This window comes from Salmo salar, chromosome 11 (genome assembly GCF_965601325.2).
Source record: "Salmo salar chromosome 11, fSalSal1, whole genome shotgun sequence".
NCBI lineage: Eukaryota > Metazoa > Chordata > Actinopteri > Salmoniformes > Salmonidae > Salmo > Salmo salar.
The window spans coordinates 97,052,460-97,077,186 of NC_138301.1; the positions used below are offsets into that span (position 1 = coordinate 97,052,460).

At 42.4% G+C, this 24,727-nt stretch overlaps 1 protein-coding gene across 1 annotated transcript in view; it reads right to left on the reverse strand.

Moving 5' to 3' along the window:
• The window catches only part of LOC106563268 (astrotactin-2), a 537,304-nt gene that overhangs the window by 292,401 nt on the left and 220,176 nt on the right, over positions 1–24,727 (reverse strand). The window lies entirely within an intron of this gene.

Below are 24,727 nucleotides of genomic sequence, written 5' to 3' on the forward strand. Positions count from 1 at the left end.
GTCTTAGGCGTCTCACAGTACGGACATTGCAATTTATTGCCCTGGCTTATATACTCAATGACTGTTCTATTTCCATTTGAGGCTGGTCCACTGCAGGCAGTAATATATGGCAGAGAAATGCCCTCAGCAAAAGGAATCAGACAAGATATGTTTAAGGACAGACGCTGGAGACCCGAGAAGCAAGTACAGGGAGAGAACATTTAATGAACAACGGACATGAAACAGAACAGGAACAGCGTCTGGACAGGGAAAAAATAACGACATTAATGCTGACACAGGGAATAAACTGAGGAGCAGACAGATATTTAGGGGGTAATCAAAAAAATAATGGAGTCCAGGTGAGTCCAATATTGCGCAGCTGCGCGTAATGATGGTGACAGGTGTGCTTAATGAAGGGCACTCTGGTGCCCGTGAGTGCCAGAGAGGGGAAGTGGGAGCAGGCGTGACAGTATGAGGCTTTTAGCTTCCCCTTGAAGGCAAATAACGTGATAAAAAGACATGTAATATTAAAAATAGCAAGTGTATAACAATGTCTGCACTACTGTAAATATAACAGGTGGAAAGGGCAACTGGAAAGATGTCCTTAAAGAAGATACAATTGATAAGGAAGATTCTAAAAAATAAACAAATACACTGCTAAAAAAAATAAAGGGAACACTTAAACAACACAATGTAACTCCAAGTCAATCACACTTCTGTGAAATCAAACTGTCCACTTAGGAAGCAACACTGATTGACAATAAATTTCACATGCTGTTGTGCAAATGGAATAGACAACAGGTGGAAATTATAGGCAATTAGCAAGACACCCCCAATAAAGGAGTGGTTCTGCAGGTGGTGACCACAGACCACTTCTCAGTTCCTATGCTTCCTGGCTGATGTTTTGGTCACTTTTGAATGCTGCCGGTGCTTTTACTCTAGTGGTAGCATGAGACGGAGTCTACAACCCACACAAGTGGCTCAGGTAGTGCAGCTCATCCAGGATGGCACATCAATGCGAGCTGTGGCAAGAAGGTTTGCTGTGTCTGTCAGCGTAGTGTCCAGAGCATGAAGGCGCTACCAGGAGACAGGCCAGTACATCAGGAGACGTGGAGGAGGCCGTAGGAGGGCAACAACCCAGCAGCAGGACCGCTACCTCCGCCTTTGTGCAAGGAGGAGCAGGAGGAGCATTGCCAGAGCCCTGCAAAATGACCTCCAGCAGGCCACAAATGTGCATGTGTCTGCTCAAACGGTCAGAAACAGACTCCATGAGGGTGGTATGAGGGCCCGACGTCCACAGGTGGGGGTTGTGCTTACAGCTCAACACCGTGCAGGACGTTTGGCATTTGCCAGAGAACACCAAGATTGGCAAATTCGCCACTGGCGCCCTGTGCGCTTCACAGATGAAAGCAGGTTCACACTGAGCACATGTAACAGACATGACAGAGTCTGGAGACGCCATGGAGAACGTTCTGCTGCCTGCAACATCCTCCAGCATGACCGGTTTGGCGGTGGGCCAGTCATGGTGTGGGGTGGCATTTCTTTGGGGGGCCGCACAGCCCTCCATGTGCTCGCCAGAGGTAGCCTGACTGCCATTAGGTACCGAGATGAAATCCTCAGACCCCTTGTGAGACCATATGCTGGTGCGGTTGGCCCTGGGTTCCTCCTAATGCAAGACAATGCTAGACCTCATGTGGCTGGAGTATGTCAGCGGTTCCTGCAAGAGGAAGGCATTGATGCTATGGACTGGCCCGCCCGTTCCCCAGACCTGAATCCAATTGAGCACACCTGGGACATCATGTCTCGCTCCATCCACCAACGCCACGTTGCACCACAGACTGTCCAGGAGTTGGCGGATGCTTTAGTCCAGGTCTGGGAGGAGATCCCTCAGGAGACCATCCGCCACCTCATCAGGAGCATGCCCAGGCGTTGTAGGGAGGTCATACAGGGACGTGGAGGCCACACACACTACTGAGCCTCATTTTGACTTGTTTTAAGGACATTACATCAAAGTTGGATCTGCCTGTAGTGAGGTTTTCCACTTTAATTTTGAGTGTGACTCCAAATCCAGACCTCCATGGGTTGATAAATTGGATTTCCATTGATTCTTTTTGTGTGATTTTGTTGTCAGCACATTCAACTATGTAAAGAAAAACGTATTTAATAAGATTATTTAATTCATTCAGATCTAGGATGTGTTATTTTAGTATTCCCTTTATTTTTTTGAGCAGTGTATATATCTCGAAAGCACTTGAGAAATGTACCTCCAGCTAGTAACCTTTCATACTTGTATACCTCCCTGCCCTCTACCCAATCTGTGCCGTCCTAGAAAACCCCAAATGCTGCATATATAACCACCCTGCTATATTTAGCCCCTTCTCATTCTGTACCTGGCCAAGTTAAATTTCTCTGCTCTGACACACACAAACCCACATACACACGCACGTACACATACACACCAACATGGTATGTGGGACCTCTCGTCAGCACTCCCTTGGGGGCGCTGCCACTCTTATCTGCCCTTACTGGCGCCGGTTTAAAGTTAATAAAGAATCATTAGTCATGTGTGACCTCGCATAGCCCTGTCATGCTTTACGCATCTACGGCACTATCACACTGAAATGCTTCACAGTAGCACCTTGCTGAAAGCCAACAAATCCATGATAACAACAAGTTTGCCCTTAGCCTGGGTCTCTCTCTCTCTCCCTCAAACCCCCCCTCTCTCTTTCTCCCCCTCAGACTCTCTCTCCCTCAGATTCTCTCTCTCCCACACACTCACCCCCCATTCTCGCTTTCTCTTTATTTTTGTCAGCTCTCTTTTCTAGGCTAGCTTGCATCCTGCAACAGTAGCACATGGCTTTCTGTGCGTCATCTGAGCTTGACTTACGCACAAAGCATTGACAAATGACTCCTAAATTCTGAAGAAAATACTGAAGGAGGAAGGTGAGCTGCTACAGAAAGAAATAATGGGTTGTGTGGCCGTGTGGAGAATGCTAACACTTCTCCTCACACATGGCTGAGCTTCTATAGTGAAATAAATCAACTTGATGCAAAGACAGCTAATGTAAAATCTTCTAAAATAAAAACATAACACAAACAGAAGTCATCCAAATGCATGTACTGCCCTATGTTGCACTACACAATGTTTGGATGTGCTTGCATTTGAAATGAGTAATTGTTCTACGTCACATAATACTTCAAATGTAACTGCCTGTATATGATCAATGAGGCTGTCCTGCCTTTGAGCTTGTGTCATATGTCAGAGAATACTGATCAATTAAATACAGGTAGTCTACTTCTAAATTCGCCTCTGTATCTAAGCCATTATTATGTCAGGAATATCCTTTCTGCCACATAGTGCAGATGCTGGAAGCAGTAGCATCTAAACAGTGACTCTAATCTACTTGTTATTAATCTGTGATCTGGCCTTCCCCCTACTGGGTGATGAATCACATGACTAACGCTGGGACTAAAGTTAGAGTAGTGCCTGTGCAGTGACTCCGTTATTGGTGTGCCACACACTTGATTAATGCATTTGTTCCTGCTCGGCCTGAGTCTCATCAGATACTTTCGTCAGATCGTGAGTGCATAACCCAATCCCATTCTTTCTTTAATCTTAATAGAAAGCTCTGGGATGAATGAAACATTTGGCAAACCGAAGTGATAAAACAAAGATTGAACTAAGGTCCTTTAGTTTGATTGTGGGTGGCCCATTAAGCATATTTTTCGACAGAGGTTTAAAATTAAAAGTTGGTTCATTCATTTGTTTTGGTCCCAGGTGCCGATTTCCTGAGGTAACCTATGGCCTTGCAAGGGATTGTGGGAGATGGAGTGTTTGAGGTTGGCTTGATCATGTGTACTGGGCTATTCCTCACCAGTCCGGGCTGCCATAGGCCTCTCCACGTTATCGGCAACCTGGTATTGATAGAGCACTGGTCTTTGAGTACTGTTCAAAAGCTTGAAGTGCCATTGATTGGAAGATTCATGAAGTGTTTTTTCAACAGCCTGGTCTTATTTGGCTCAGCTGGAAGAAACATTTAAAATAAAACCAATCTCTGTTTTGTTGGGGTGATGATTCATTGAGGTTTGTGATGAGCCAATCAGATTTTAGACTAGGTGAGCCACACCCAACACAGCCCAGATTGACCCAATGCAACCCAATCAAAGTCTAGCCCAGAGAAGTCTAGAATATGGTATTTTAACAGGGTAAGGCATTTTCCTGTGTAATCTGATCACGAAAAAACTGCAATGGAATTTCTCTCATCCCAAAATGTTTTATGGAATTACGGTTTGTTGGCTGGTTCATTTGCAAACCCAACAATAGTGAGCAATAGTAATAGCGTCTTTTTGTAGGCACTAACTCCGCCATGGCTCGTTGGACAAAGCCTATAGGGAAATTAATGACGTTTTTGTAGGGTTTTTGGATAATCGCAGAAAATATGGTCTGTGGTAAACACAGGCTTAGGAGATCTTATACATTTTGTTCTACGAGATAATATTAATTGGCTAACATAACTTTCTGTGAATTTGGAAGGATTTATGTAATAAAAAAGCACATAAAGGATTCATAATTAATAAAGGTCATGTTAACTGACTGATATCTCATATAACAAAATGTATAAGATCTCATAAGCCTGCATTATCCTCAGACCTTATTTTCGTAATTTATCCCAAAACCCTATTATTTCCCAATTAATATTCCCCATAGGAATGGCTGCACAAACCAGAGGGAACTCGTTACCTGTTTGTATGCCTACAAGTTGGCGAACTTTATAACCCCTTGAATACAGTACACAGAGTACCTCCGGTATTCTTTAAAGGCAACCCCGCTTGGTATTCAGCTTCCAATGGCATAGCTGACTGAAGGTCACTCAGGCTAGCATGTATAGCGTAGTGTTTGTGAAGGTATCGATCAGCTGATCTAATCGTACATCACAGTGGCTAGAGATGGCAAATAAGAGGAGATTGTCAGAGAAAGCCTCTGTCCTCTCCTACATACAGTACAAGCGGGCATATAATTGGTAAAGGAGCTCAATGGAGAGTGGGTGAAAACCGTGTACAGTATCTCCTTCTTATTCCATGTTAATGTTATGTAGTCAAATGTATTGTAGCAGTGATGTAGAGATGATTACCTTGGGTAGTCAAATCATTTGTTATAGTTGCATCACAATGTTTACATCACAGGCGTAGTATGACCACAATTACCAAAAACCATCTTAAAGATTTCTTTAATATAGATTTAGTATACCAAACATTAGGAAGAGATGGTGCCAGAGGGGATGGCTTCCGTTTTATTGGCTCTTAACCTAACCCTAACCCTAACCCAACAGTGCTATTTTTTTCTTCTTCATTGTTTATAACTTATGTTGTAAATAATGTTGCTGCTGCTGTCTCTTATGACCGAAAATAGCTTCTGGACATCAGAACAGCGATTATTAACCACGAATTGGACAAATAATTTTTCTTTAGCGAGTCGGACAGCAAAGAAATACTCCAAACACCCGAACAGGCCCTTCATTCGCTAGAGAAAGAAACTGAGATTTCGCAGAAAGAGATTGGAGTGCCTTGTGAGGATCAGGCGACGAGTGGCTAATCTCCCTTTGCCATCCGTACTGTTAGCTAACGTTCAATCGCTGGAAAATTAATGGGACGAACTGAGAGCATGTATATCCTACCACAACATTAATAACATAGAGCTGGTGGATTATACACTATCAGCAGGATAGAACGGCAGTCTCTGGTAAGACACGGGGCGGGGGCCTATGCATATTTGTAAACAACAGCTGGTGCACGATATCTAAGGAAGTCTACGGCTTATCTCATGATAAGCTATAGACCACACTACAGTATCAACATAGAGAGTTTTCATCTGTATTTTTCGAAGATGTCTACATACCACCACAGACTGATGCTGGCACTAAAATCGCACTCAATGAGCTGTATACCGCCATAAGCAAACAGGAAAACGCTCATCCAGAGAGGCGTCGCTCCTAGTGGCCGAGGACTTTAAATCAGGGACACTTAAATCAGTTTTACCTAATTTCTATCAGCATGTTTTAAATGTGCAATCAGAGGGAAAACAACTCTAGACCACCTTTACTCCACACACAGAGACGGTTACAAAGCTCTCCCTCGCCTGACCAAAATGCTATCCTCCTGATTCCTGCTTACAAGCAAAAATTAAAGCAGGAAGCAGTGACTCCAGTGACTTGGTCTATAAAAAAAAGTGGTCAGATGAAGCAGATGCTAAACTACAGGACTGTTTTCCTAGCACAGATTGGATTATGTTCTGGGATTCTTCCGAAGGCATTGAGGAGTACACCACATCAGTCATTGGCTTCATCAATAAGTGCATCGACGATGTCATCCCCACAGTGACTGTACGTACATACCCAGAAGCAATGGATTACAGGCAACATTCATACTGAGCTAAAGGGTAGAGCTGCCGCTTTCCAGTAGCGGGACTCTAACCCGGAAGCTTATAAGATATCCCGCTATGCCCTCCGACGAACCATCAAACAGGCAAGGCATCAATACAGGACAAAGATCGAATCATACTACACTGGCTCCGATGCTTGTCGGATGTGGCAGGGCTTGCAAACTATAACAGACTACAAAGGGAAGCAGAGCCGAGAGCTGCCCAGTGATACGAGCCTACCAGACGAGCTAAATAACTTCTATGCTCACTTCGAGGCAAGTAACACTGAAACATGCATGAGACCATCAGCTGCTCCGGATGACTGTGTGATCACGCTCTCCGCAGCTGATGTGAGTAAGACCTTTAAACAGGTCAACATTCACAAGGCAGCAGTGCCAGAAGGATTACCAGGACGTGTACTTCGAGCATGCGCTGACCATTCTGGCAAGTGTCTTCACTGATATTTTCAACCTCTCCCTGTCTGAGTCTGTAATTACATGTTTCAAGAAGACCACCATAGTCCCTGTGCTCAAGAACACTAATGTAACCTGCCTAAATGACCACCGACCCATAACACTCACGTCTGTAGCCATGAAATGCTTTGAAAGGCTGGTCATGACTACCGACCCGTAGCACTCATGTCTGTATACCATGAAATCCATTGAAAGGCTGGTCATGGCTCACAACATCTTATTCCAAGAACCCTAGACCCACTCCAATTTGCATACTGCCCCAAAAGATCCACAGATGATGCAATCTCTATTACACTCCACACAGCTCTTTCACACCTGGACATAAGGAACACCTATGTGAGAGTGCTATTCATTGACTACAGCTCAGCGTTCAACACCATAGTGCTCTCAAAGCTCATCACTAACCTAAGGACCCTGGGACTAAACACCTCCCTCTGTAACTGGATCCTGGACTTCCTGACAGACTGAATCCTGGACTTCCTGACAGGCTGACCCCAGGTGGTGAGGGTAGGTAACAACACATCCGCCACGCTGATCCTCAACATGGGGACCCCTCAGGGGTGCATGCTCAGTCCCCTCCTGTACTCCCTGTTCACTCATGACTCATGGCCAGGCACGACTCCAACACCATCATTAAGTTTGATGATGACACAACAGTGGTAGGCATGATCACTGACAACGATGAGACAGCTTATAGGGAGGAGGTCAGAGACCTGACCAACGTGATCAAGACAAAGGAGATGATTGTGGACTACAGGAAAAGGAGGGCCGAGCACGCCCCCATTCTCATAGACAGGGCTGTAGTGGAGCAGGTTGAGAGCTTCAAGTTCCTTGGCGTCCACATCACCAACAAAACTAACAAGCACACCAAGACAGTCGTGAAGAGGGCATGACAAAACCTATTCCCTCTCAGGAGACTGAAAAGATTTGGCATGGGTCCTCAGATCCTCCAAAGATTTTACAGCTGCACCATCGATAGCATCCTGACGGGTTGCATCACTGCCTGGTATGGCAACTGCTCGGCCTCCGACCGTAAGGCACATGTGATCAAAAACAAGCTACATGTTGACAGTACCAAAACAAATTATCTAATGATTCTGTCTCTTCGCAGTAAATTCTGCAGAGCTGGGATGATTGTATTCCCAATATATATATGGGGCTCCCAAGTGGCGCAGCGGTCAGGAGTACCACTGTATCTCAGTGCTAGAGGTGTCACTACACACCCTGGTTCAATTCCAGGCTGAATCACAACCACAGTCCCATAGGGCGGAGAACAATTAGTCCAGCATCGTCTGGGTTAGGCCATCATTGTAAATGAGAATTTGTTCTTAACTGACTTGCCTAAACTAAAGGGAAGAAAAACATACTACCGGTCAAAAGTTATATTACACCTACTCATTCAAGGTTTTTTCTTTATTTTTACTATTTTCAACATTGTAGAATAATAGTAAAGACATCAAACCTATGAAATAACATATGGAATCATGTAGTAACCAAAAAAGTGTTAACCCTACCCTATTTGAGAAGTAGCCACCTTTTGCCTTGATGACAGCTTTGCACACTCTTGGCCTTCTCTCAACTAGCTTCAGTTGTGTTGTGACAAGGTAGGGGTGGTATACAGAAAATAGCCCTATTTGGTAAAAGACCAAGACTACATATTGGCAAGAACCGCTCAAATAAGTAAAGTGAAATGACAGTCCATCATACTTTAACACATGAAGGTCAGTCAATCTGGAACATTTCAAGAACTTAGAAAGTTTCTTCAAGTGCAGTCACAAAAACCATCAAGCGCTATGATGAAACTGGCTCTCATAAGGACTACCACAGGAAAGGAAGACTCAGAACTACCTCTGCGGCAGAGAATAAGTTCATTAGAGTTACCAGCCTCAGAAATTGCAGCCCAAATTAATGCTTCACAGAGTTCAAGTAACAGACACATAACAACATCAACTGTTCAAAGGAGACTGCATGAATCAGGCCTTCATGGTCCAATTGTTGCAAAGAAACCACTACTAAAGGACACCAACAATAAGAAGAGACTTGCTTGGGCCAAGAAACACGAGCAATGAACATTAGACTGGTGGAAATCTGTCCTTTGGTCTGATGAGTCCAAATTTGAGGTTTTTGGTTCCAACCGCTGTGTCTTTGTGAGACGCAGAGTAGGTGAATGGATGATCTCTGCATGTGTGATTCCCACTGTGAAGCATGGAGGAGGAGGTGTGATGGGGTAGGGGTACTTTGCTGGTGACACTGTCTGTGATTTATTTAGAATTCACATCTGGCTGTGATTGGGAGTCCCGTAGGGTGGCGCACAATTGGCCCAGCATAGTCCGGGTTAGGCCAGGGTAGGCCGTCATTGTAAATAAGAATTTGTTCTTAATTAACAGACTTGCCTAGTTAAATAAAAGGTTCAATTAAAAATACATTAAAAAAACTATAATTTATTTTTCAACAGGACAATGACCCAACACACTTCCAGGCTGTGTAAGGGCTATTTGACCAAGAAGGAGAGTGAGAGTGCTGCATCAGATGACCCGACCTCAACCCAATCGAGATGGTTTGGGATGAGTTGGACTGCAGAGTGAAGGAAAAGCAGCCAACAAGTGCTCAGCATATGTGAAAACTCCTTCAAGACGGTTGGAAAAGCCTTCCAGATTAAGCTGTTTGAGAGAATGCCAAGAATGTCATCAAGGCAAAGGGTGGCTACTTTGAAGAATCTGAAATATAAAATATATTTTGGTTTGTTTAACACTTTTTGGGTTACTACACGATTCCATATGTGTTATTTTATAGTAGGTGTTTCACTATTATTCTACAATGTAGAAAATAGTAAAAATAAAGAAAAACCCTTGAATGAGTAGGTGTGTCCAAACTTTTGAGGGGTATTGTATATTGTGGTGTCAGAGGAAGGTCCAAAAAAATTGTCAAAGAATCCAGTCACCAAAGTCAGACTGTTTTCTCTGCTACCTCACGGCAAGTGGTACCGGAGCGCCAAATCTAGGTCCAAACAGCTTCTACCACCAAGCCATAAGACTGCTGAACAATTAATCAAATGCCACTATTTAAGGCCCCCACTAAGGCCCCCATTTGTTTTTACACTGCTGCTACTCGCTGTTTATTATCTATGAGTATTCACTTTACCACTACCTACGTGTACAAATGACCTCAATTAACATGTATCCCTACACCGGTACCCCCTGTACAGTGGCTTGCGAAAGTATTCACCCCACTTGGCATTTTTCCTATTTTGTTGCTTTATAACCTGGAATAAAACTAGATTTTTGGAGGGGTTTGTATAATTTGATTTACACAACATGCCTACCACTTTGAAGATGTAAAATATGTTTTATTGTGAAACAAACAAGAAATAAGACAAAAAAAAACAGAAAACTTGAGCGTGCATAACTATTCTCCCCCCCAAAGTCAATACTTTGTAGAGCCACCTTTGCAGCAATTACAGCTGCAAGTCTCTTGGGGTATGTCTCGACAAGCTTGGCACATCTAGCCACTGGGATTTTTGCCCGTTCTTCAAGGAAAAACTGCTCCAGCTCCTTCAAGTTGGATGGATTCCGCTGGTGTACAGCAATCTTTAAGTCATACCACAGATTCGCAATTGGATTGAGGTCTGGGCTTTGACAAGGCCATTCCAAGACATTTAAATGTTTCCACTTAAACCACTCGAGTGTTGCTTTAGCAGTATGCTTAGGGTCATTGTCCTGCTGGAAGGTGAACCTCTGTCCCAGTCTCAAATCCCTGGAAGACAGAAACAGGTTTCCCTCAATAATTTCCATGTATTTAGCGCCATCCATCATTCCTTCAATTCTGACCAGTTTCCCAGTCCCTGCTGATGAAAAACATCTGCACAGCATGATGCTGCCACCACCATGCTTCACTGTGGGGAGGGTGTACTCACGGTGATGAGGTGTTGGGTTTGTGCCAGACATAGTGTTTTCCTTGATGGCCAAAAAGCTACATTTTAGTCTCATCTGACCAGAGTACCTTCTTCCATATGTTTGGGGAGTCTCCCACATGTCTTTTGGCGAACACCAAACGTGTTTGCTTATTTTTTGTTTAAGCAGTGGCTTTTTTTCTGGCCACTCTTCCATAAAGCCCAGCTCTGTGGAGTGTACGGCTTAAAGTGGTCCTATGGACAGATACTCCAATCTCCGCTGTGGAGCTTTGCAGCTCCATCAGGGTATCTTTGGTCTCTTTGTTGCCTCTTTGATTAATGCCCTCCTTGCCTGGTCCGCGAGTTTTGGTGGGGGGCCCTCTCTTGGCAGGTTTGTTGTGGTGCCTTATTCTTTTCATTATTTAATAATGGATTTAATGGTGCTTCGTGGGATGTTTTTTTATAACCCAACCCTGATCTGTTCTCCACAACTTTGTCCCTGACCTGTTTGGTCTTCATAGTGCCGCTTGCTTGGTGGTGCCCCTTGCTTAGTGGTGTTGCAGACTCTGGGACCTTTCAGAACAGGTGTATATATACTGAGATCATGTGACAGATCATGTGACACTTCGATTGCACACAGGTGGACTTTATTTAACTAATTATGTGACTTCTGAAGGTAATTGGTTGCACCAGATCTTATTTAGGGGCTTCATAGCAAAGGGGGTGAATACATATGCACCCACGACTTTTCAGTTTTACATTTCTTTACATTTTTTAAACAAGTTATTATTATTTTTATTTCACTTCATCAATTTGGACTATTTTATGTATGTCACGAATTTGATTTGATTTGATCTGCAAGGCATATACTATTGGAATTTTTCAAGTCTCTCTGATAGGAGAATCTCGAAAAAAGCTCATTCATCTCATTCTCGAGTGACTGGACATTTGCCAATTGAAAGGAGGGGAGTGCTGGTCGATATTCTCTTTGTTAAAATTTCACCCGGATGCCGGCATGTCTCCCGTGTCTACACCTGAGCCATTTTGGTAGCCAATGAAATAAAGAAATGGGGTGTAGTGTATTTCATTCAGAGAAGGATTCTCCCCCACAATTGATTACTATCTGGTTTTAAATGCCAGGGCCTTCTCACCGGATATAAGTGGCTTCTGGGACTTAATTAATACAGACCAGAAATGTAGGGCCTCCCGAGTGGCGCAGTGGTCTAACACACTGCATCGCAAGTGCGAGCTGTGCCACTAGAAATCCTGGTTTGAGTCCAGGCTCTGTCACAGCTGGCCGCGACTGGGAGACCCATGGGTGGTGCACAGTTGGCCCAGCATCGTCTGGGTTAGGGGAAGGGTTTGGCCGGCATGGATGTTTTTGTCCCATCTCGCACTATCGACTCCTGTGGTGGGCTGGGCGCAATGCACACTGACACGGTCGCCAGGTGTACAGTGTTTCCTCAAACACATTGGTGCTGCTGGTTTCCGGGTTAAGTGGGCATTGGGTCAAGAAGCAGTGCGGCTTGGCAGGGTTGCGTTTCGGAGGACGCACAGCTCTCGACCGTCGCCTCTCCCAAGTCTGTACGGGAGTTGCAGCGATGGGACAAGACTGTAACTACCAATTGGATACCACAAAATTGGGGAGAAAAAGGGGTAAAAAAATATTACAAAACAGACCAGAAATTTTAAACGTTTCAGAGACCGCCCGTCAAATTAATATTTATCCACTTTTTAACTCAGAACATTTCTCATAGCCTCTCAGAAACATTGGGAAGAAATAGAATTAGCTCATTAGCTAATCATTGATTAGAGCAAGGCTCCTCTGCTCTTTAAAATCGCTACAAGAGAGAACAGGATTAATGAAAAGTACCTGGGTATACTCACTTACAGAGCTCAGGTTCTCTTTAAAATGACTTTCCGTTATGACTAGTCATCTGTTTGCATTGTAGTCTTATCCATAGTTTATACTGCATTAACATTGTAGTCATTTAATTTACCGATCCTCGACTTTGGCGATGTCATTTACAAAATAGCCTCCAACACCCTACTCAACAAATTGGATGCAGTCTATCACAGTGCCATCCATTTTTGTCACCAAAGCCCCATGTACTACCCACCACTGCGACCTGTACGCTCTCGTTGGCTGGCCCTCGCTTCATACTCGTCGTCAAACCCACTGGCTCCAGGTCATCTACAAGACCCTGCTAGGTAAAGTTCCACCTTATCTCTGCTCGCTGGTCACCATAGCTGCAACCACCCGTAGCACACGTTCCAGCAGGTATATCTCACTTGTCACCCCCAAAGCCAATTCCTCATTTGGCTGCCTCTCCTTCCAGTTCTCTGCTGCCAATGACTGGAACGAACTACAAAAATCTCTGAAACTGGAAACACTTATCTCCCTCACTAGCTTTAAGCACCAGCTGTCAGAGCAGCTCACAGATCACTGCACCTGTACATAGCCCATCTATAAATAGCCCAAACAACTACCTCTTCCCCTACTGTATTTATTTATTTTGCTCCTTTGCACCCCAGTATTTCTATTTTGCACACTCATCTACTGTCAAATCTACCATTCCAGTGTTTTAATTGCTATATTGGATTTACTTCACCACCATGGCCTATGTATTGCCTTTACCTCCCTTATCTCACCTCATTTGCTCACATTGTATATAGACTTATTTTTCTACTGTATTATTGACTGTATGTTTGTTTTACTCCATGTGTAACTCTGTGTCGTTATATGTGTCGAACTGCTTTGCTTTATCTTGGCCAGATCGCAGTTGTAAATGAGAACTTGTTCTCAACTTGCCTACCTGGTGAAATAAAGGTGAAAAAACAAATGTAGTACATAGGCCTCAAGTAATTTCTACCTCGATTGTGATATTTACACAGTATCTTTTTCCCGTGGTCAAATAAAACCAAAGAATAAACAAATACACGAGTTCGACTGAATTCCATTCAGCCTTGGAGTCTTGGAGCAATGTCTTCATGCTCCACATCAATACATCCATCATGACTATCACGGCTGACTGATGCAGTCACTGACTCTCGGAGAGCATCAGTGGGTAGCTCGGCACTACAGGAATTTGCCCCAACCAAAACACTTTGCATAATTATCAGACTCCATTATTCATGAGGTCTGACAGACACTTCCCCGTGTTGCAGGAACTCATCATTAGCCCGATACAATAACTCATTAGATTTATTCAGCAGAAACTCGATCTAATCACTCATACAATGATACATTCCCTTCATTAATGTTCTCAAAGTTATTATGTAGTTCCTGGTGTGATGTTAAATAGTAATTAAGACTGATTAATCATTCAGTATGCCTGCGCTCCCAGCGGAAGAAAACAATCACTGCTACAGCTCAGTTGGTTGGGTTTGTTTAACCCCTTACACTCCTGAGTGAAAACGGGCCTATATGGATAGGGCCAAATTGAAATGTTTTAACAGAAGAACTATAAAAAGCATATGTATGACCATGGTCGCAATTGAAAGAGAACACTTTGGAGATTATGGGGAAATTATCAGACCTAAGGTGAGGACACAACAGTTCACCTGACACAAGACTGAATCCAAACTTTGCACTTTTGATTTTATGTGCATTTTACATTTACTGTACTTTCCACAACATTTGTCAATAACGAAATCTGAAAATAATCTGGATACATTCAGTAATATAATATACATAATATATTTATGAATATTCATTGAAATTTTAGAGTAGGTACAAGATAATAAAAAATTATTACAGGGGTTTGAGTGAGAGGTCTAACTGGTGCCTCCAAGTGGCAACACACCTCTCCAAACTGTGCACAGTGCCTAAGTAATTTCAATGCACTTTTATGACTCAAGGAAAGAGCCTTCAACTATGTGATTTTTTTGAGCTTCCTAGTTTTGCGATTGAGGAACTGAAGCAAGGACATTTTTTCATTTGGAACACAGCCTCCATCTCCACTATCACACAATAACTGTTGATGTTTACGCAATCCCAAAATTTTCCATTATAAATCACAATCTGGGTCAGGTGGGCATCATTTGATAGCTTATTCTATTGCCGACATGGCTAGCTAAGTTATAAAATATGATCTTTACAGTGTTAGGCTTTCAGAAGGCACTTCAGACAAACAAATTGTCATTTTGGTGTGGATAGAATGGACTCATGAGTGCATTCAAGTATGCAGCTGCAAAGTTTCTTCACAATACGACAAACATAAGCTCATTCTGTTCAGGACAACCCAGGGTATAACGCATGTCATCCTTATAACTGTGGATCAAACATAGCGATCATAAACGTTGATACTGTAAATTAAATGAGTTTTCAAATACGAAATGTGAAGTACACATTTGGACTCACGGGTGTGTAGTTTGCTTGTTGATGTCAAAGAGGTATTTATTATAATCCTCAAAGTCTCATCTTTCAGAACACATCAACTCCTCTCGATTTACAGCATTTCCCTCACTCAGACAACAACAAATATGCAATTAGCGGGAGGGATAGGGGCATCTTGTCCCGTGCGGTGCTCAAGTTTATAACAACTGTCAGTCAAAAACCCATACAGAGCTGTGAAGCAGAGAACCTGAGCTTTGACGTCATGAATAGTATGTTACTATACAGCCACTGCGTTCCAATTTTGCTGCTTATCAATGACACAATCTGCCATTTTCAACCCGTATATGGGATGACAGGGGCTGTGAGTGGAAAGGACTACAGCAGAATGATCTATTTTTCACTGAATAGTACTGCAGCAATGTTTACAATAAGTATCTGTTTAAAAACAGAGATAAGATCTATAGTGGATCATTATTCCTTCCTAGTCATACAGTGTTCATTGTTCACTATGCGCAGACTGTGGTCTCAAGTCAAAGTTTTCAAGAGTAGGTAACTAGAGCATGAAGGGCATTTTCATGTGCCTGCAACATGAGTTAATTTGCTGGGCCCAGATGTCCGTTCACGCAGCTGACAGCTATATTAGTGAGGAGAGATTAGACATGCTTGTTTTTCACACTCACACACATACACACACACACACACGCACACACACACACACACAAAGACCTTCACAAGACGCATACAGTCACCTCCAAAATAATTTTGGCTACCCTCGCTATGCCCCCAAAGGATGACTATGCCCCCAACCACAGGCCATGAGTGGTCACTGAATGGTTTGATGAGCAGGAAAACGATGAAAACCATATGACATGGCCGTCTCAGTCATCTTAACCCAGCTGAACACTTATGGGAGATTCTGGAGCGGCACCCAAGACAACATCTTCCATCAACAAAGCACCAAATTATGAAGAATGCTGTCGCATCCGTCCAATAGAGTTCCAGACACTTGTAGAATCTATGCCAGGGTGCATTGAAGTTGTTCTGGCTCGTGGTGGCCCAACACCCTTAAGACACTTTACATTGGTGTTTACTTGCCTGGTAGAGGATGCAAGCGTATCTTGTCTCCACGCACAATGAGGAAGATGGTTCAGTTGGAGAATTACAGAACTCGGTCGCATCTTGGGGTCATCAAGTTCCAAATGTACAATTAGACGGCCCCTCAATGCCAATAGGCTCTCTGGAATAGTTAATTGAGAGTGACCAACAAATATAAATGCCTGGAGTTCGCTAAATAGCATAGGCGGAAATATCATTATTTGGCCATGCAAACCACCGGTGGGGTTGGCGTCGAAATAAGGATGCATTTATAGAAAATAACATCATACCTACTGTAAATTATGGTGGTGGATCGTTGATGTTATGGGGCTATTTTGCTTCCACTGGTCCTGTGGCCCTTGTTAAGGTCAACGGCATCATGAACTCTACCAAGAATCAGGACATTTTAGCCAAAAACCTGATTGCCTCAGCCAGGAGCAGGGCCATAGCCAGGGTCAGAGTTTTAGTGAGGGGGGGTGTTGAAATAAAGTTGAAGCTCATTTCTGAATTTCTATAACATTTAAAAACTCTAAATGTTGTTTGGAGAACAGCAAAAACAAGCCAAAAATGGCCCCAGACATTATCACATTGTTTGCTGTAGCTTCATTCACCTCAGTTGATCTTCAAACACATAGCCTAGTAGCTATACAAATAGCCACTACACATTGCCTCACATTAACTCAGCACTGGGACCAAAAACTTTAATTTAATACTTACAGAGGGATCTGTTAGTAGTAACAGTATTTTATAAACAAAAGGTAAAGAAAGAAGATTGCTTTAGAGAACAATTTTTTTTAGCAGTTTTAAAGCAAATGTACTGCAATGCTACACATTTTGCCATGACTTATGCCATGTTAATATGATATCTGAGTGAGAGTGACTAACAAAATACATGGGGGACCCCTGGAGGTGCGTGCCCGGTCGGTAATTTGGCCATGATTACTACAAGTTTACTGTCGATAGCTGGCTAGACTAACTAGACTAATTTACTAATCTAAAAATGTTTTACTTGCATGGGCTAACTGAGTGACTGTCAGTGAGTGATATACAGGTAACTGCCAAAATAAAGGAACCACCAACATAAAGTGTCTTAATAAGGTGTTGGGCCAACATGAGCTAGAACTGCTTCTGGAACTCTATCGTGACACCATTCTTCCACGAGAAATTCCATAATTTGTTATTTTGTTGATGGGGGTGGAAAACGCTGCCTCAAGTGCTGCTCCTGACTCTCCCATAAGTGTTAAATTGGGTTGAGATCTGGTGACTGAGATGGCCATGGCATATGGTATACATAGTTTTCATGCTCATCAAACCATTCAGTGACCACTGGTGCCCTGTGGACGGGGGCATTGTCATACTATGGGGGCATAGCCATGGTAGACACAATAATGCACTGCCCAGCATTTTTATACATGACCATAAGCATGATGGGATGCTAATTGCTTAATTAACCCAGGAAGCACACCTGTTTGGATACACCTGCTTTCAATATACACTACCGTTCAGAAGTTTGGGGTCACTTAGAAATGTCCTTGTTTTTGAAAGAAAAGCAATTTTTTTGTCCATTAAAATAACATAAAATTGATCAGAAATACAGTGTAGACATTGTTAATGTTATAAATGACTATTGTAGCTGGACATTTTTAATGGAATATCTATATAGGCGTACAGAGGCCCATTATCAGCAACCATCACTCCTGTGTGTCAATGGCATGTTGTGTTAGCTAATCCAAGTTGATCATTTTAAAAGGCTAATTGATCACTAGAAAACCCTTATGCAGAGTTGCAAAGAAAAAGCCATATCTCAGACTGGCCAATAAAAATAAAAGATTAAGATGGGAAAAAGAACACAGACACTGGACAAAGGAACTCTGCCTAGAAGGCCAGCATTCTAGAGTCGCCTTTTCACTGTTGACATTGAGGCTGGTGTTTTGTGGGTACTATTTAATGAAGCTGCCAGTTGAGGACTTGTGAGGCGTCTGTTTCTCAAACTAGACACTCTAATGTACTTGTCCTTTTGCTCAGTTGTGCCCAGGGGCCTCCCACTCCTCTTTCTATTCTGGTTAGAGACCGTTTGCGATGTTCTGTGAAGGGAGTAGTACACGGCATTGTACGAGATCTTCAGTTTCTTGGCAATTTCTCGCATGGAAAAGCCTTAATTTCACAGAACAAGAATAGACTGACAAATATTTAAAAAAAGTTATTTGTTTCTAGCCATTTTGAGCCTGTAATCGAACCCACAAATGCTGATGCTCCAGATACTCAACTAGTCTAAAGAAGGCCAGTTTTATTGCTTCTTTAATCAGAACAACAGTTTTCAGCTGTGCTAACATAATTGCAAAAGGGTTCTCTAATGATCAATTAGCCTTTTAAAATGATAACCTTGGATTAGCTAACACAACGTGCCATTGGAACACAGGAGTGATGGTTGCTGATAATGGGCCTCTGTACACCAATGTAGATATTCCATTAAAAATCTGCCTTTTCCAGCTACAATAGTCATTTACAACATTAACAATGTCTACACTGTATTTCTGATCAATTTGATGTTATTTTAATGGACAAAAAAAAGTGATTTTCTTTCAAATACCAGGACATTTCTAAGTGACCCCAAACTTTTGAATGGCAGTGTACTTTGTATCCCTCATTTACTTAAGTGCTTCCATTATTTTGTCAGTTACCTGCATATGAGGAAAATTGCTGATGAACAACCATGTTTTGAAATTGCACCTTGTGTATTCTACTATTCTAACTCATCAGTCAGTTGAGACCCCGAAGTTTCGAAAAAACTATGCTCATAATAATTATCAAGGTCCGGACCTCGGTGTTCTCATATGTAGACAAGGCCCTGGCCAGAAGGCTCAAACTTGTTCAGAAGTGGATCTTCCAGCAAGACAATGACCCCAAGCACACATCAAATCCACAAAGAAATGGTAAATTGACAACAAAGTAAAACATTTGCCATGGCCATCTCAGTCTCCGGACTTGAATCCCATTGAAAAGGTAGTTTGAATTGAAGAGCACAGTCCATAAGAGCACTCTGAAGGATATTAAGTATCTGGAAAGATTATGTATGGAGGAATGGTCTAAGATCCCTCCTAATGTGTTCTCCATTATCAAAACATTAAAGAAAAAGGCTCAGTGTCTTTATTCTCGCAAGGTGAGGGTGCACAAAGTAGCTAATCTTTTTGTCAAACAAAATCTCTTTCTCTCAGCAAGGGCCCGATTTCGTCTTAGGAAATGTAAGCCTTTCCTAAGCACGCCTTTCCTACGCACCTCTCAGTAGTTGGTTTTACCTTATGCAGGTTCCTAACAGGCTTTGCAGGCGTGGTTCTCTTGCACACGCTGAATACATGTAATTAAACCGCTGAAAACCATCCCACTTGCTGGCCTACAGAATTTTGTGTGGAGTTTTCATTCAATAAGGGTTTCAGTACATTTATCTTAAGCCATCCCTTTAAATACGGCATTCCTTTAATTACAATTTTGGAGTTAGGAAAGTATGTATGAATCACAAAAAAAATAGTTTGTAGAGCTTTTACACATACAATATATTGATGAATAAAAAATACAGTTGTTTGATTCATCCTGAAAGTTGTCATATTCAGGTGCAATCCATGAAATTTTGGAACATTTTTAAATAAGGGTTGAACAATCCTACAAATCTACCCTATTCCTCACTAGTTATGGAACTGTATGACAAAGGTCCAGTCATTGTGAACCGTGAGTCAGGCTCCAGGTTTAACTTCATAGGTGTGGTCTGAGTTCTATAATGATTCAAATAGGCTACATGTCCCAAATTATTGCACAACATTGGCCTAATATGATCCACTAATGCTAGTGACCCTCAGGAACAACTACACTGATGTGACAGAGGAAAGAAAGGTAAACAGAATGGAATGATGCAGAGCCCTCACCTGTTTTGAGGCCCACATTTTTTATAACAAAAATAATAAAATAACAAAAATGGGGTGGGGGGGTTGCCTGTTTTGCATGTTATTTTCGCATTAATACGTGTCACATATCAGTTTGCAAACAATGTAAAAATAAGTTTAAAAAACATTGAGTTAATAAAGTCTCCATACAAACATGGTCTCTTTTTTCCTTTCTTGAGTTAGGCAGCTCCAAAATGCAGGTGTTTCAGCCTAGCTCAGTGCTTCGTGTGGTGGTGGGGCAGCCAGCGGAAAATACGGAGCTTAGGGCTTGGTAATGTTCTCTAGTGGTGCTGTGATTGGCTCAGTGTTCTGTCAATCAGTGACACTATGTCACTGCCAAATCTAAGGGTAGAGCTAAAAAATGCAAGCCCCTTGGGTGCTGCCGTAGAGTTACATTAGAAGTGCGTATCCAAGAAGGCTCAAGGTCATTGGCCACAGATAAAATATGTAAAATCACATTATATCTACAGTAGCTTTGATTGGGCTAATCATGTCAACATCATACTTTCAAAATCTTAGCTAGCACTCATCATCATGAATCAAGTCGACAATCTACTGGCAGATACTTTTTAATCCTTATCATATGATGAGAAATAATGAAGTGAATTTATAGATAAAACGTATCAGTGCTCATCGGCTATTGGATATAAACATTACAAAACAAGTTGGAAATCACAAATTCAACAATGAGTGGTTTTGAAAGGAATTAGTGACTATCTGTGAACATTTCAAAGCAATCGCTAGCCTGCTATTCAGTGGAGTGTGTGTGTGGGTCTCTTTTTCCAAGGGTAAAATGATAAACATTCACCTTTGGCCATGCTGTCAATCCTGCATGAACTCAGAACTGGGAAATCTGACTTGAGTGAGATCAAGACAACTGGGAACTCAGGAAAAAAATGAGCTCCGACTGGGAAACTACGTTTTCAACGGTCATCCAACTCGGAATTGTAAGTCGGGAACTCGGGCCTCTTTCTAGAGCTACGACCTGATGATCACTGAAGTCATCATGATTGTACCTTGTATTTATCCGAGTTCCCAGTTGTCTTGAAAGCAACATATATCCAGAGAATGCCAGACTTTGATGACAAACCGCCGCGACACCTTTCTGTTCAAGTGATCACAGCACAACAAGGTGAGTCCAAAAATGTCTTGTATGCTGCTGCATAAATGCTGTAATATGCCAGGGAGATATGTATACTGTAGCCAAGAAAGTAATACGAAGTGTATGTTGTGTAGTAAGCTGTTAGTAGCACATGTGCCTCACCCTAATAATTTGCTCTATTTCCAACTCTTAATTTTGCCTAATGTTCTGACTTGGTGGTGCACATGTAGCCTATAACCTGTTTTAGAGAAATGTAATCATTGAATACTGTAAGAGCTTCATTGCTTATATGCCCCCTTTATTTATCCTACGGTTCTAACTTGGTGTACAGGGAAAACACTTTAAGAATGGCCCATGTTCTGAATTCTGTCGCTATACATTTCAGAAGTGCTAAACAAATATTTATATTGACTATGTCCATCCTAGCTTGCTCATTAAAGTTTTAATCGAAATTGCCTCTTATCCTCTTGTCGTCCCCTTATGCCATAGTATGTACATCTCAATTGTCAGTAGAAACCACATTTGTTTAAGCAAGTCAGCCATATCAGCTATGCTTTTTTAAAGGCAATGGATTAGGCTGAATGAACTGTTTCGCTGCCAGACAAGGGTCCGCTGATAGCCAGATGTAGCATTGGTAAGGTGTTCGGACTGCTGTTGGGACTTTGTGGTGGGACAGATTTTTGTGGGCACCGTTTGTCACCGTTATAGTGCAATTCATGTATTGTTTAGTGTTGTGTTGTGTAGTGGCTTTACTGGCATGCATCCCCCCAAAACATTTTTGGGTTTACCCCACCAAGATTTACATGCTAAAATTGCCACTGGTCATATTGATATGATTTTCAGTTTGCTTCCATATGACTGGTTTCACATTGGTCTCATAAGGAAAAATTATCTAAATTGCTATATCTATTTACAATCCCCTCCTCCAAACAGATTACTAATTTACCTGGCTCTAATTTACTAATTTACCTGGCTTATCAATAGTGCTTATCAATTTATAAATTACAGGAACCGGAAGGTTCGCGCGACCTTATTCATGGTTTCCTCGCGCGTGAAAGTGGTGGAAGTATGAGAGAATTAAGTCAAGGTCAGATTTGGGCGTATCGGTAAACATACCTCGCTAACCCTTTAATTTCTTAGATCTGCACCCGAGCTAATAGCGGGTGAATAGCATGCTATTCAAGGTCAGAATACTCATAGAGAGAAAAGTGGATAAAACGGGAATTAAAGGATTTATTTGCATTCAATTTATCTCAGTATTTGTATTATTTATTGTATACAGTAGTTTTTGCTTATCTTTATTAATGGTGCCAGTCATTTTAGAGGTGATTGTACATGCATGCGCACATGCACACACACAGAGCCCACACAGCCCGCACACAGTCCCTCTGAGAGTCACAGTCTTCTGAAATGATGCCACCGGAATTGAGCAGGGAACATGTACTGTCCTTTCATAAAGGCATATTGGCTCCGAGATGAATTGCTGTAACCCAAATGGCTGTAGCCTCTCTACTGTGCAGCCACAATGGCAAGTTCCCACTGTCACGCCCTGATCTGTTTCACCTGTCCATGTGATTGTCTCCACCCCTTCCAGGTGTCGCTTATTTTCCCCAGTGTATTTATCCCTGTGTTTCCTGTCTCTCTGTGCCAGTTAGTCTTGTATGTTTCTAAGTCAACCAGCGGTTTTTCCCGTTCTCCTGCTTTTTCATTCTCCTTTTTCTTGTCCTCACGGTTTTTGACCTTTACCTGTTTCTGGACTTTGTACCCACCCGCCTGCCTGACCATTCTGCCTGCCTTGACCACGAGCCTGTTTGCCACTCTGTACCTCCTGGACTCTGATCTGGTTTTTACATTTTTGCCTGTCCACGACCATTCTCTTGCCTACCCCTTTGGATTAATAAACATTGTAAGACTCCAACCATCTGCCTCCTGTGTCTGTATTTGGGTCTCGCCTTGTGCCTTGATACCCACTCCATTTTATCTGGTGAATTTGGTGTTCTACTTCGGAACCAGAATTGAACTTGTAATTAAATCTATTCATCACCGGACTACTACTGAGTGATAGGCCGTCAAGATATAGAAACCGCACTATGGAGTAATTACCTTTTTTTCCCCCCGGTTAAAAATAGAGAAAACTATCACCAAGCAGCACCAGCTTTCTAAAACGACCAATACAAATCATCCCTCTACCTGTTTGTTCATAGGTTCAATAATGCCTCTTAAGGCCTCTTGCTAGGCCGTCTTTGTAAATAGAATATGTTCTTAATGGACTTGCCCGGTTATATAAGGTATGATCAAGTGTTTGGTGAATGTAGCTTCCTGAGAAAGGTTCTGAAAGAACATTATTCAATATTAAATGTAAGGCACGGTAAGTGACACTGCTATAGAACTCAACATTATTCTCCACATTCTCCTCAATTCAAGCTGATTCAAACGCATGTCCTAAATAATTGGCATTGTTATAGTAATCTTATTTCTGGGATAGGAACTTTGCAGTAGTAAGCACAGATGTACACTATTGCCAAGGGAGTGATCGACTCTCAATTAGGCATCTCCGCCAGAATAACAAATTAATTTCTGCCTGTCGCCATGTTACTTCCATATGTTTATGTTGTGACAATTAGTACATGTACTGTATCACCTATGGACCACACACTAAAATAGTTTTCAAACAATTATAAAACAACAAATTGTTGGAAAGTGGTTTTATCAATGTTGCCTGCCTATGCACTATTATGGATTATTCAACGGGTGGGTCTAATCCTTGCTGTCTATCTCTCCCACATTTGCAAAATTTTTTCAATATTCAAATTCAATCTCTAGCTGTCCCATAGTAATTGTAATGACCCTGGGTTTATAAGTGCGGATATCGACTTTGCCGCTCGAGCAGGCTTTTGGGGCACAGTCGATAGTGCGCTGGACTTCGTGCTAGAAGGTTGAGGGTTCGAGGCCTGCTCCTTGCCTTTTTCATTACATTGGTGTCAGAAGTGATCGGACCTTGCATCCACGACAGTGCGTGTGCTTGGCCAGTGAGCGCATTTCTATAAGACGGGGAGACGCAAGCTAGCGCGAGGATGCGCTCTTTGAAAGGAGAGAGTAGTGTAATGACCCTGGGTTTATAAGTGCGGATATCGACTCTGCCGCTCGAGCAGGCTTATGGGGCACAGTCGATAGCGCGCTGGACATCAGGCTAGAAGGCCGAGGTTTCGAGGCCTGCTCCCTGCCTGTTTCATTACATAATGAACGTGTCGGGACGAGACTGACTTGCAGCGTTTCTCAGCCAGACTGGCATCATTTTTATGGATATATATACAAAGAAATGTCAATTGAAAAAAGGTACAGCCATCTTTCCAGCTTCAGTTTGAAGTGATTGTGTTAGCTGTGTTGTTGGTTAACTCCTCGGAATAACAATTCTGACGAGAGAGCACATTTTCAATGCCAGGCTAAATCACGACTCATTAGCTCATTGTTATGGATATATCCAAATAAATATATCT